This window comes from Haliotis cracherodii, unplaced genomic scaffold (genome assembly GCF_022045235.1).
Source record: "Haliotis cracherodii isolate W230 unplaced genomic scaffold, xgHalCrac1.p SCAF_11, whole genome shotgun sequence".
Classification (NCBI taxonomy): Eukaryota; Metazoa; Mollusca; class Gastropoda; order Lepetellida; family Haliotidae; genus Haliotis; species Haliotis cracherodii.
Window position 1 is genome coordinate 41,301,050 of NW_027266266.1, and position 15,468 is coordinate 41,316,517.

General features: G+C 37.7%; 1 pseudogene; it reads left to right on the plus strand.

The window, feature by feature from the left end:
• The first annotated feature begins 1,589 nt into the window (after positions 1–1,589).
• On the plus strand, positions 1,590–9,901 carry LOC139455808 (sodium- and chloride-dependent creatine transporter 1-like; annotated as a pseudogene).
• The last annotated feature ends 5,567 nt before the right edge of the window (positions 9,902–15,468 follow it).

The following is a 15,468-nucleotide window of genomic DNA, read 5'->3' on the forward strand; positions in this document are numbered from 1 at the left end:
ATCGCTGGGAACTATGAGCAACTCTTCTCATACAAATCCCCTGCCTGGCCAATCATTAAGATAATATAGAAAAGGTTCTCCTTCTTTCATAACCAATCGACTTATGTACTATATATTTAGATGCCAAATCTGATCAGTTGCACAACGTTGACTGGGTTAACAAAGTTCTATACATGTGACACGCTGAACTAGGCCGACGCATGAATGTTCATCTTAGCGCTTAGCCAGCGCTGCTTATCAATATACGCCTTCTCATGTCAGGACTCAGTACATACTAAAGCGCCACCCGTGAAACAGTCGTGAACTGTCTCCATCGATCGCTTCGAGGGACTGGCTATGTTGTCAGTCCTTGCATGTTTTAAAGCCCATTTGATAAACGTTTTATTACATTTATCCTGGCTATGACTAATTATTCATCAAATGACGTACAAACAACTCAAAACAAGATTTTTGAATATTTTCCGCTGCATTTGAAACTTTGGGGCTCGTTCACTATGACAGATAGCCCACTACATATTTTCATATGATAGAAGTGATGTTCCTGGTAATGTTTGTTTTTATAATTCCTTTTCATATTTAAGTATTCATTCATATTTTTTTTTATACATGTATACATGTTTGTAATGCATATCGCATTTATTTCATCTTGCAAGGTTTAGGTTAAACCCAGTTGTTAAATTATCTTAATAAAACATTAATAAAAAGGAGCCAAGGGATACTGCGGTAATCTAGACTTGCCAAACATTATAGACTTACATGGGTTACATTTGATATATTTGTATCAGGGTCTGTAAGACAGACTAGGGCTACAAATGCTGGGCCGTTATAAATTGTGAATTAAAAATAACATTCTACAATCACCAGATAATGGTTTAAATAACAAGCATTTTTATTTACCCTCTTACCAATCTCTGTCCCCTCTACACTGAGTCTAACTAGAGTGCAGCTGTCATTTCCTCATGCGGCCTAGTCCAGCCCTACCATTCCCTTATGGTATTTTGTTACAGATATATTTTGAAGCTTAAGTCTTCATAATGGTATTTGGAAGTTAGATGGCCATATTGCAAATTCATGTGGAACACAAAAAGAATTATCTAGGAATTTGAATTTGTCTCCATATTCAAACGTATCTATTGGCTATATATATATGGAGTGGATAGTCAGATAAACCTCTTTACAGAAGTAGACTTTTCAAAGGAAGTGAAAAGACCGGCATCTGTCTCATACTTGATGTCCTGCATGTTTCTATACTGCGAAAGTGCTATACACACACTGTGTGTGAAAATTGCATCGCTGTAGTGACAAGAGAAAATGGCAATCAGCTGTGCTTGAAAAGAATGATCATTTTCTTGGAAGAAAATCAAGTGCATGCTTCAAAACTTGAATTGTGTACCTAATGCTCAAGTGACAGCAAGTTTTGCAAAATTACGTCGATAAAATTCAACTTAATTGACAAGTTCATTACAATTAATATAAAACTATTAAATTCATTAAATGACGCCACGAGCCATATCACGATTTGCGTGTTCTAAACCGAATCTTGGTTGGAGGAGTACAGTGTTAGTGTGTGACTCAATGTAGCTGCAGCGATGGCACCTGAACGATGGCGTCACCACTTGGACTACTTGGTCACCCTCCTCGGTGGCAGCATTGGGGCTGGTTCACTCATCAAGTTCCCGTACTTATGTATGGGAAATGGTGGAGGTAAGTATCAGTTGATAATATTTGTTTGGTTAATTCACTCACCATCAATTGAGGCAAGTGGAACGAATTCCATGTCCACAATCAGAAAATCTCAAAGGATTTGCAATCTCAGAAAAGAACAAAATTCAATTTGTAAATGACTATCCCACACGACAAACTTAAGGAAAAACTTCATACCTTCACCCAAGGAGCATTTGTCCTATATACCTATAGTTACATCTCTATCTTCAAAAGTTCAGCATAACAGGTACAAAATGAAAGCATATATGTCATCTGACGTTGATGGAGAAAACAATTTGAGCAAGAAGTGGGCATCGCCATGGGAACAATCTTTTGCCCCTCAACAATGATTCCTTCCACTAATTTACCTGCAAGAGCTAGACATAAACGAAACCGCCTCTTCAGATCTGTGCATAAAGATGCAGAAAGTATTATTATTTAAAAAGTATTTCAGATATGTACACTCAAAAGTGTCTTTTGTTATTGTTTGCAAATGTAATGGTCTGTCCTGATGGATATAACTTGACGAAAACTCATCTTTCAAGGGACAATGTTTGGAGTTTTTGGAAGGCATGTGAACTATGATTATTTAAGGGTAGCCAAATGCAGCACATGTGTATATTAACTACATGTAAAAAGATTCCCAGATACATGGGGCTTTTTCGTCACTAGGAATATTCACAGGGGCTTAAATGTCATCAAACTAGACAGCTTTGGTCAATAAATGGCTGTGGCGTAATACACACTCACTCTCACTTACTTGTATGGGGAATTGAATATTCATCTTATTTTTCATTGATGAACAAATAAGACTGGCAACCTATATAACAAAGAGGTTTACAAGGCAGTGCATGGTTTACACCTGCATATTTACAGGAACTAAAAGTACCATACAAGCCTGCACGTTCTCTCCGATCAACATCTGCTAGTGGTGTCACGTACTAAAACATATGGTGATAGGTCATTTCAACATGCTGGCCCATTGCTATGCATTGCCCATCTGCCACAAGAAATTCGAGAAACAGAGAATCTGAGAAACTTTAAAAGACACTGAAATCGTGTCTCTTCACGAGAGCGTTTGCCCAGTGAAGACGATCTGATAGACAATCAATATCTTTGTTATGATATTATGGGTCTTACCTAGCGCCGTGCATCAAATTATTTGTGCACCTTGATTAAAAACATGAATAGATTTGGGAGATATCTGTTGACGCCGAGCTTGCGGTACACATGCTTTGCAAATCCTGCAATCGACCAAAATCTGCACGGCAGTTTACAAACTGGATGTTGATTTCGTTACGCGATTTCGACTGGACTATGCAGAGACTCGTTAGTCCAGCCAAAATAAAACTCCATTATTCCAGCCTAGTTCGGCAAGAGTGCAAACTGAACTTTGAAAGTCAGTTATTATTCTTGGCTCGGGAAGATAGAAAAGCCGGATGAGCTTGATAACATCGTTCTCTCGCAGTAAATTCCGATGTCAAATAACGACGTTATTTGGACGACAAAAGCACGGCGTTTTCGTGCTAACAGTATGGGGCGCGAACACATCAATCAAGTCACAAAAAGTCACACAAATAAAGATTAATATTTCATTTATTAGTTCTGCTTATGGGTCTCATACAAACAACCAATAATGTTCATAACCTGCACAAGATCTTCTCATCGCTGTTCTTCAGTCACAGTCATTTAATATTCACAGAAGGATATATTCATACTTGTATGTATTTGATTTTAACACAGGTTTAATTACATCACTTTCCGTCTTGGAAACCACACACTCAATGTGGAAACAGACCACTTCAGGTCAAAGTGACCTTGAGTTGACGCAATCATCACACGTGATTCGTGTCGAGTTAGTTAGAGTTATGCTTATGATACAGTCTGAGTATAATCATACAATGCTTTTGTTGCTTATTTTTATTATTATGTTTACTGGTTGAAAAATGCATCGAGCTTTCATGAATTAAGCGAGTGGTTGATAAAACCAATTGTGCAACGTTCTGTAATGGGGCTGCTCAATGATAAGAGACTTTGTAAGAATGAAAATAAAACTTGTGTGATTTCTATTTTATAAACATAGTCTTTCGACTCTAGGGCAATCTTGACATTTGTGGTAAAACAATCCAGATGATCAAGTTCCATTATACATGTCATCGTAAGAGCTCGTTATGTTCTGGATGCCTCGCAGTATTCACAGTATACTCCTTTCCAGACATGAAATGTACCTATTTCTTTCCTCGTTAAAGCTACAAACACGTTTTGTAAAGATATTTCATTTCTGTAACTGACTTAAAACTATTCTTTTACAGGAGTGTTACTGATACCATTTTTATTCTTCACCTTTATGGGCGCAATTCCATGTGTGTTCTTGGAGATGGTGATTGGCCAGTACTCCCAAAGCGGACCTGTTAACGTTTGGAATTTATGTCCACCATTTAAAGGTACCCTGAAACTGTATAAGCTGTAAATTGAAATTGAATACACAGTCAAGTCTTTAAAGTCGATAAATAGAGGTTATCTCACGAGTGTGTTTTGGGATGGTAAAGATCCTGTATTAGGAATAAACATTGTATTTAGCGAGCCTTGGCATAGATTGAACTTAGGCTCCAGACCATGGAGCATCTTTAACAGTCAGTCAGCAATACACTAGCTTTTTCTTGCCACTAGAACAGGGTCGTCCGTTTCACGAAAACAACAAACTCCAACACACCTCAAACCCGACAACCCTAACAGTCGGGAGGAGTTATCCAATCGGTACACACTGTGTCTCTTCTACCGTAGGGTTGGATGCGACATCAGTATGAAACTAATGTCTGTCACTGGCCACAGAAATCGTCGAAGTATAGTAACATTCTACAAGGCTAGTGCTGTTCAAATAACCTAATGATGAAGGCAACTCTTGTCGACAACCCCCGTCTGCCTGCTGCAATAATTTAACGCTAGCTAACGTCCAATCCTCCGTGTCACAACTGCCGTCTAATTCTGGTATGTCTGCTTTATTGATAAAATGTATGGTGGTCTAACTTTGCCTAGTTTTTATATACTTTCTTTTGTCTAACAGTTTAATTATATTTATGTTCTCTAGATAGTTTAAAATAAATCTGGGATATGTTGCTACTTATTATAATGTCTTTTGACGAAAGCTTTTTATGCCGTACAGATTTGTCAAGTCACACCATGACTAAAAAATTTCAGACGTGCCTTTAGTTTTTCACTCACTCACTCACTCATGTGACTTAATATAGATACTTTGGCACGTTAGGTAGACGAGATATGTAAAGTGATTATTGGCTTTGAGACAGGATTGTGTTTTCAGTCAGCGCTTCATGAAAGGAAGTGACAGTCCTTTTTAATCGATATCATACCATTTTCATAATATCCAGCTTGCACAGTGAACAATGTCATGTTTTAGGGTAAAACGTGGGGACAAATAACGTTATTCCTGCATTTTCGGGAGCATGTCATACTTTTAAACAAAATCCCAGCACCACACATCACCCCATCCCGCCCACCCAAATTAACACAAATGGTCGACCAGGAAGAAAATAGACCAGAACTGAAATGCTCAATAGCGGGGTATCCGTCAAGGCATCCACTACTCGGATTCCCCAAGGCCTGGTATCCAGAAAGGTATTCAGTTAAGGATCCTAGCTTCTAAATGACTTAGTACTCGTATCCAACAAGGGTGTTAGTTGCCGGATACCAAGAATAGGGCATCCGCTATTGGACACCAGGATTCATTCCAGGTAAGTGTCGAATGGTATCCCCGAGGATTCCGGAGGATTGAAGCTACCCTTTCAGCGATTAAATATATTTATATGATACCATACAAAATGAAATCAATGTAATGTAGTACTGAGTTTCTTTGATATTTCAGGCATTGGTCTCGGGATTGCTCTAGTTAATTGAATCTATGTTACCTACTACATTGCCATATTCGCCTGGTTTATGTACTACTTCTACCACTCGTTCTTCGTCAACCTCCCCTGGACCAGCTGTGACCAGTCCTGGAACTCCCCTGGATGTATAGCAGACATCGACAACAGCGTCCGGAACAGCACATCAGCCAATGTTACCCAACTCATTCCCAGTGCTCCTGACGAACACAACCTCACTGACATCACTCAAACAGTCCCTGGTATGACTACTGCAGAAGAATTTTGGATGTACATTTAAGTTAATTAGACCTATTGGTTGAAACTGTATGAAATTATAGTTACCATGTACATATTTGGGACTGAACATGAATTAATACGAACTACAAGAACTCGACAAGCTCGTCACATTCGGTCTTGTATATGTATCATGAGTCACAATTTGTTAACCCCTAGGCAGCTCACTGTCGTGAAACTAGGAAGTATATCTCAAAAACCTCGTCACTTTCAGTCATGTGTATGTACATGAATCAAAATTTGTTAGCCGCTTTGCAGGTCCACTGCTGTGTTTCACTGTGAAAGCTGGTTAGTTAGCAGTTTACGTTTTAAACAAAGCTTCATCTGTTTGGCACGCTAGAGAGTTTAATTTGGCGCATTTACGACAGGCCCCAAAGGGTGTCCATTACAGGTTACTTTGCCAATTAGTTAACATATATTCCCAGCTGAAAAAGTAGTTCCGGTCGCAATAAGAACGTATTATGAGTTTTTCCTTTTCTGTAACGTTTAGGTTACGTATTTGGTTGCTCTGTTTCTGCGTTTTGATGATTCAACCAATTCCAATTATATATTTGACCAAAGGACATCTCATTCATGCCTAAGGTATCATGTACGTTCCACAGTCTCTGAATTATGTATATCAAACTCACCTATGCGGTCCTCCTTTTCACGAGCATGTCAATAATGTTACTACCTTTGGGCGGTCGGGTAGCCTAGTGGTTAGAGCGTTCGCTCGTCACGCCGAAGACCCGTGTTAGATTCCCGACATGGGTACAATGTGTGAAGCCCATTTCTGGTGTCCCCGCCGTGATATTGCTGGAATATTGCTAAAAGCAGCGTAAAACGATACTCACTCACTCACTCACTGTTACTGCCTTTACCACTTCGTACACATTTTTCTTTATCAAGTCAAACGTCTGCACTGTTGATCCTCCGTTCTAGATTGCAAGTACTACAGATGACTGACGGCCTGGAACACCTCGGTGGAATACGCTGGCCGCTCGTTGGGTGCATGGCCGTTACCTGTGTGATCATGTTCTTATTCGTTTTCCGAGGGATCAAAGTGTCGGGGAAGGTAAACAAAGGTCCAATTCATGATGGTTGGTAAATTACTAATGCCAATTCATTTCAATCATGTCAGCTGAATATATTTATATTTCTAGAAATTACCTTACAGTAAATATCACATTACGATATTACAGAAAGCTTTTCAGTTGATATTTACTAATTGAGTAGGTTTCACCCATTTTGTAAACACAGGGTGTTATAAAGATAACATTTATTTTATTTCATGATTATATGTTCTTCCATTAGTCGCTTTCTTAGACTCGTACTTTATTTTTTGATGATATATACATATATATGAATAATTGTTGGTACCTAATGAGGTACAGTCGATTATATTATGATAATATCTACGAAGATTTCAAAGAGAGTCATTGTTTGGTCAGATGCACAACACTTACAAATGCTTTCAAACAGTTTCATGGCAGATATGTGGAGGACATTTTCAAATTTGACATATCAGTGACCAAAATGATATCCGACGCAATTCACTATTTTGACCAGTGTTCCCGTGTTTGTTCATGTGAACACTTGCTTTTCCATGTGTTAGTGACGTGTGCCACATGTGAGGCATCATAGGCTCACCTTTTTGCGAACATCTGGTGTTATTACTATTTAATAGTGATTTAAAAATACATGCTCATCATTGTGGAAAGAGTCTTGCAATATACCTGAACAAGAAACAGTAAATTCGAATCGTCAACATCAGGGAATAATCAGTCTCGAATACTAGTATTTGCCGAAACAGATTCCATAGGGCGTAAAAGGCAAAATAGTGATGACCGTTATATGGATGGACACTTAATAATCAGTGATGACGCCAGGAGTTCGCGAAAAGTGAAATCATGTCATGTTGTACTTGTAGCACCCTGTGCTGATAAGGGGCGGTCGGGTAGCCTAGTGGTTAAAGCGTTCGCTTGTCACGCCGAAGACCCGGGTTCGAATCCCGACATGGGTACAATCTGTGAAGCCCATTTCTGGTGTCCCCCGCCGTGATATTGCTGGAATATTGCTAAAAGCGGCGTAAAACCAAACTCACTTACTCACTGTGCTGATAAGTGGCAATTTCTATTATATAAACATGCATAAAGAGTCTCTGTATCTTTGGACATTTCTCATGTTATTTTGGTAGGTCGTTTTAGGAACATTTTAGCTCACCTGACTGAAAGTCAAGTAAGTTTATGTCATGGCATGTTTGACCCGCTGGCATGTTTGACCTTGTCCGTGATCCATCGTGTGTCGTAAACATCTTCTGAGAATTCACTGGACCAATGAAGCTGAAACTTCACATACTTGTTCCCATCAGTGATGACACCTCAAATGTTAAAGACCCGATATGCAATATAGACACCACGGCAGCCATATTACAGATCCTATTTACTGCCATTACTCCGACATTCTTGTGCCAAATGGTAGGGAGATTTGGTACCTGATTAGTTAGTAGTGGGGATCAACATAATTACATGGCACTTTTGACATCATCCTCTCAGAAACCACTTGACCGATGAAGGTGAAACTTGTAATCTTTGGTGAGAACAAGCATGTCAATTGCTTGAATTGTTCAATAGGTTCAAGAGGTTCAAGAGGTTCGAATCCGATTTTCAAAATGTAATATAATGTGGCACCTGTGTAATTACTAGTGGGGGCTTAACACTTGTTCTGGGTTTTTATTGTTGCTATATTAGAAACTTTGACTTGTACATTTTCACTTTAACCATGCATCTAAATTATCTCAATATACATATCTGTCCCTGTAACCTTCATCTCCTCGCCTGACTGACAGAGCTGAACCTTGGCTTGTATGTTTCTCTTCCAGATGCAGTCCTATTTTATTTCATTAGATTTTAGTGTTAGCTTTCAGTCCTTAATTTTTATGTAGAAAATATTTGAATATCAATATTGACAGCAACTCTTGTTTAGGGTCTACTTTTGTTGGAATTTTTAACTGTTGACCGTAAATCCAGGTGAGCTACAGTGCTGTGGCATTATTTTTGATGAAATGTAACAGACACGTATTTTCAAACATATAAATTGTGTAAACCGTTAAACATTGATATTTATCATTCGAATTTCCTTATTGTGTTTTCATTTGTACAGATGTGGATTGAGGCCTGTAGCTCTGCTCTATTCTCTTTGAATATTGGCCTTGGGAACATCATAACTATGGCCGGGCACAGCAAAATAACACGCAACTGTTTTAGGTAAATGAACATAAAATACAGTAAGCTGCACAAACACACAAATTGATAATTCCAAGATGAGGTAACAATTTCCTCATTATTCCAATAAACAGTGACAGTTTTATTAGCTTTGATTAGCGATATCGGGCGGTGTCTCCCAAACACTTCCTCGTAAATACAAGCTACCTTGTATGAAGCTTTTACCAGGTATGTAACATACATGGACACAAACGTGTTACTTAATATAAAGTAGCCAACATATAAAAATATAACGAACTCCCAAATTTAAAAAAAAATCGGATTTCATCTGCTCATAAGAATGTAGTGAATATAATGCTTCAATCATCGGGAGAATCACATTCAAATATGGTACGTATTTATAATACACCAATAGTGTAGAGAATATAAGCCTTATGTATTTCATTCACCTTACGAACTGCATAATGATTTAGAGGGCCCTATCAATAATTATCATTTGCAATGCTAAGACATTATTAAATTGATCAGTTAAAGTAGTTGTAAACGAAACAATATCTGCGAGTTGTAAAGTAAGCATGAATAGTGTACACTGTTTATAATGGGGTCCAACTTTTTGCAATATGTGTCATACACGATATACTTCCAATAATATTCACGATAGAAACCTTTCTGTTTCAGGGATGCATTACTTGTCAGCACGGTCGATATTCTTTTTCTTGTAATAGCTGGATTCGCGTTCTTTGCCACTATTGGACATGTTGCCCACCAACGTGGCGTTCCTGTAGAAACTTTCGAATCATCAGGTATCTAGAGAACTAATGATGTGCATATATACAGAATGATAAACATTCACAATATATCTATTTATTTAAATAATGAACTAATAATAAGCAGAATCGGTTAATTTGTAAAGATATTCTTAAATAAAAGTGACATAACCATTTCTATAATCATCAGAAATCTCTGCTGATAGAGAGTCTGTAGTGAGTGAGTGAGTGAGTGAGTATATGGTTTTGTACCCATGTCGGGAATCGAACCCGGGTCTTAGGCGTGACGAGCGAACGCTTAAACCACAAGGCTACCCGACCGCCCGAGACTGTAGTATGATTCCGACAATATCATAAGCATGTGTTTATGAATCGATGTCAATTAGTGATGATACCAGGGAAACTTGGAGCTCGGCGCTAGCGGGCATTATGGGCAGTACATCAGAATAAAAAAACAATAATGACAAATAGCACGCATTGCTCTTCGTTGATCTTCAAATTATTTAAGCAAGAATGTGGTTTCTAACTTTGAAGTATTTCATTTGTCATTTGTGTTGTGTCATTTGAGGGGAAATAATCCTTCTGTGTAGCCTCATCCTACATGCTTCGGTCATCCTAATCTGGCACTCGTTCATTCATTCAGCGAAATATACTTCATATGCAAATATAAATAAGATATTGTTTTTTGCTTGAATACTTCAGCATTTTATAATAAAATTACAGATTAAAATTAGTTAAATCGGTTTTCCTTTGTCTCGATGCATTTCTAGCGTGTGGTGGTTGAAATATGAATGTAGCGGAAGTAGTCCCGTAAAATTCAGGGTTCACAATCCGCCAATCAAATAACTGAAAAGTGATATATGCACATCTTGCAAGTATCAGAAACATGTGCACCAATATGTTTCCCCCTTGGGTAATACATTCATAGATCCCAAGTCCTAATACTACGGATTTTGCGTTGTTGTTATGTTTGGCAAGATCAAGGTCGATAAGGCTGTTGAGAACAGTGGATGTCTTAGTGTGTTGCTGTACATATTTACTACTTGTCCAAGCTTACGACTTGGTAGGTGTTGGATGTTAAAGGGTTTTAAGGAGGAACATGACTATCACGACCACTGTATGTTGTCTTTGTATGCAACAAACGTGTAATTGCACCTCATTATTAAACCTTAATTTCGCCATTAAGTATATCCTTTGTGGACAGATACAACATTGGAAGTCTATCAAAATCTTGTCACAGTCAGTAAAAAATTCACATTACATTGATTTTTAAAAGAACGTATTGTTACTTTCATATTCAACCATTTTTCAATTTTTTTTCCATATCAATTTGGCAGGGGCAGGGAACACAATCCTTCATTAACGTTTGGCGGATTGATACACACATGAAGTACGCTCATCAAATTCACAAACACATTTAGCTCGTTACTTGAATTTATCTGTAGATAGAGTAAACTGAGAGTTCTTATGTTTTATATTTAATGTCAAGATAGACCTGACCACCCTGATCAATCTAGTCACTTCCCCAAACAGACAAATCCTGGGCACCAGTTCTGATCCAGAAATCTTCAACGTGTGGCTCTAAATCTTTTGTAAATTGTAATAGTCAGGTTGTACACATTAATATAAAGGGTAAATCTGTTTCAGGCTTCAACCTGGCTTTTATTGCCTACCCTCAAGTCCTGACGTATCTCCCACTGCCGCATGTCTGGTCGGTGTTGACCTTCCTTACACTGATGACCCTTGAAGTGGACACACTGGTACAATTCGATTTATGTCTGAAAACATGTTTATTAATCAACCATTAAAAACAGAAAAGGAAACAATTTACTGAAAAATCATACTGAGGGAAGTTTCGAGCAGCAACAGTAGTAACTATGTGCATGATGTGCCTTATGTGTAAGTTTAAATTCAACACGATGAATCGTGGCTTTGATTATATATTTACCATAAAACATTAATTAACATTTATTGTGGAACACCGTACACCAATTTCTCCGATGTTTAAGGCAGACGGCATGTAATAAAAGCTTGGCCAGACAAACCACAAATATCACAAAAGTAGCGTCCAACGCTACCCGTGCATCGAGGATGACAACCCAATCCATGCATTCGCCTCTCACAAAATCGATGCTGCCAGGAATCTTTTCGAACACAAGATCCTCAATCAAATTTGAAAACATTCAATTGCAAACTTGTAAATGTGTTCTGTTTACTTTAAGTTACCAGCGACAGAGATAATACTTACCGCCATCACAGACACGTTTATTGGAGCATCAAAACGACGATGGGTTATTATTTGCCTAATTCTCTTAAGCAACTTTCTGTTTTCCCTGCCCTGTGCAACACAGGTAACTTGATCAACATAAACAAAAAGGTTGCTCAATTGATGTGTACAAACTGTTTAAAATGTCCTTACCTTATTTTCACTGTCCATATACTTTGATGTCATACCATTGTTGACATTTGAGTAATTGTAAGGTGCTTTTGCAACAAATGCATTTTTATATTGTTTGTTCGTTGCAAAACTCAGTAATATTCAGTTTTATGATGGGCTTCTGTAAATAATCGAACATTAATCCACACAATTAGAAACATACAATTAACCTTTCGATCCATTTAGTCGCACCTAAAGGGACATGTATTCTTACCTGGAATCCCCTTGGTCTGTTATGTTATAAATCAGTACTGCATTAAAGGTGGTATTTGCATTCCGACTATAATGGTGTTTTAAGGGAGGTGTCTACATTGTGACACTAATGGACTGGTAGGCCTTCTTCCCTGCCATAGCTGTGTTTGGAATGCTGGAGTGCACTCTTGTAAGTTGGTGCTATGGTAAGGACACTTTAACTGATTTCTTACCATGATAAGGATTCAACTGTCCATAATACAATAACGTCAACTAATGAAGAGAAGTATCAATACAGTAAATGTCTTAAAATTTAAAAAGAAATCTAACTTATCACATGTATTCCTTATTGACAGCCTTTACCGTATAAATCAAATATAAGGAAAATTGATACTAAAATTTGCATAAGATATGTACCGTTTCTTCGTTGTCACTAGCATTGTCTCCAGAATTAGACAAAAATAATTGGAAACGTATATCCTGTTCTTTTTCTTTGTCTAAGGATTCGAGAGACTCAAACGAGATATCAGTATTATGTGGGGGAAGGCAGTCCCCAAAACTTATGATGCTGTCCATCAAATATGTCTGTCCTCTCCTTCTGTTGGTAAGACTGGGAAATTCTTTGCCAATCAATAACCATTTTAAATATAAATAATTAACACCAATGCTACACTACACCATCATGAAGTCAAAATTCATCCATTCCTTCACAAGTCTGGAAAACTTAATACTGTATAATTAGTCTTTGAAACAATATTTCATACATGACGTATTTGCATAAATACATAAACTACAATAATAACGAATTATAAATAAGAAATATATTAAAATTTCAATTCATGAAACCTATTAGAAGAACACAGAACCATATCCAATTTTGGAGTTTGAAAAATAAAAGTATTAGAATAAATGCCTTGCCAATGTTTTAAATCCATATACTGTTTTACCCTCAATGGTAATGCCCAAACTGTAATAAGTAATATATCCATAGCACATTGCATTCCATTTGTCCTTTATTTCAGGCCATATTCTGCTACTCTCTCTACTCACACCGACCACCTCAGTACGAAGACTACAGCTACCCAGCCTGGGCAACAGGAGTAGGATGGATGATATCCAGCATTTCCATAATACCGCTGCCGATTATTTTCATGTGGACCGTGTACAACACAAGTGGTGCTTGTTTCCACCTTTTTATATCCTGACCACCAAACGGAAGATGTATTGAAATCTTTATTAGATTTAAGCTAATCTATTGATACATGATGAAAAATTAACACACCCACTTAAAGTTGAATCAGTAAAACGAATCTAATTCGGCTTAACATTTGTATATGATAATAATATTTAAACAAATATACATTATCATATGTTGATATATTGATGATTGGATACCGTTTTCAATAATGGTAATATAGTCAATTTCCCTCCATTGATTTACTCACTCGATCTAGAAATAAAAGAGTCCTGCAAAACCGCCTCATCTGTTAATATTTAGATCTACGCACAAAGATTAAGAATGTCAAAAGGCTTTACAAGACAAGAGGGATGACTTCAACTTTGCCTTGATGTCATGGAATATTCCTGCAACCCTATCCCTTAGTGTCTACACTTTACAACTTAGTCTTTGAGACAGGGATTTGGTTGGGCACTTGCTTCGTCCAGCAATATATCTCACTTTGTACGGATTATTATGGAGCTTTGGAATCCAGTCCAAAAGAGGAACAGACATGTCTTCAGAGTCAAGCCAAGCCTTGATGGGACTGTTGCATGGTTTTGGCAGATGGCTTCCTCAGTTATCATACTGGCCTTCTATGTGACATCATTTGATATGTCACTTATACCAAGTTCTTTGATCAAACAATCAACGTAGTGATGCCTACATTTTCTGGTTATATTTTTTTAGACCTTTACAGTGGAAACAACTGCAATTGTTACATGTAGGGCAGCCAGCGTTTGGACTTGGACTTCTGTTTCCTCCTTTTCAGTTTGTGCATTCTACCAATGACAACATCACGTACTTAACCCACTCTGAAAGACGTTCAACAGGTAGAAAACATGACACTTGTTATAGATAGATACAAATTTTATCCATACTAAAACTCACAATAGATATGTGTACCCTTCTCACACACATGAGTCCCAAAGAGACTGGTCATGATCAGACGAAGTTGATAAGGCTGAAGGCGATCTCTTAAACTCTGAAAGCAAAAGCAACAACGCTTACTTTGTGTTCACCTGATGAAAGAGCAAGAAGTATCTCTCACACGTCGTGACAAAGAATAAAAGAAGTTCTCCAAAGTTCGAAATGTTTATCAAAGACTTCATTCAATAGGTACTTCTTCTCATTTTTGTCCATTTATTGGCCTAGACCTTGACAACGTCCATAATGATTTTATGATTGTGATCTCAATTGGTCAGGGGATGCTCGCGATATTTTGGTCACTATTTGATGATCCGACGAAGGTTGTTTTTGTCATTAATAGAGAAGTCACCTGTGATTACATGACATACAGGCTGGTAGCAGTAGGATGAGTCTTGGCAGCCACGAGTTGTGGAATTTACATCAATTCCACTTTTTGTCAAATTTCAAATTCCAGGACACGCTGTCTTTGTCTGATTTAGAGGAGCCGGTTTTTGGTTTGGCCAAACGTTTCACAGCTATGTCGAGAATTATACTCTCTTGTCGATGTTGTGGGCTCTTTCTGTTTGATTAATTTCTTTCAGTGACACAGAGTATAGTTTGGTTCATTCATATATATTTCACCACTATTTAACCTTTTTACCCAATGGACGCGCTACGTTTTATATTTATTGTTACTAACGTCACAGAGTTACTTAACATGCCAAGCGTACCAAACCACTTAAGCAATTATGCCAGGAGCTAAATAGTGGATCCAAATAATGAATAACAGTACAAGTAGTACCACATTGACGACAAAAGCATTTGCTTTGTAGGACAATGTACATGCATATAATTAATTCATTAG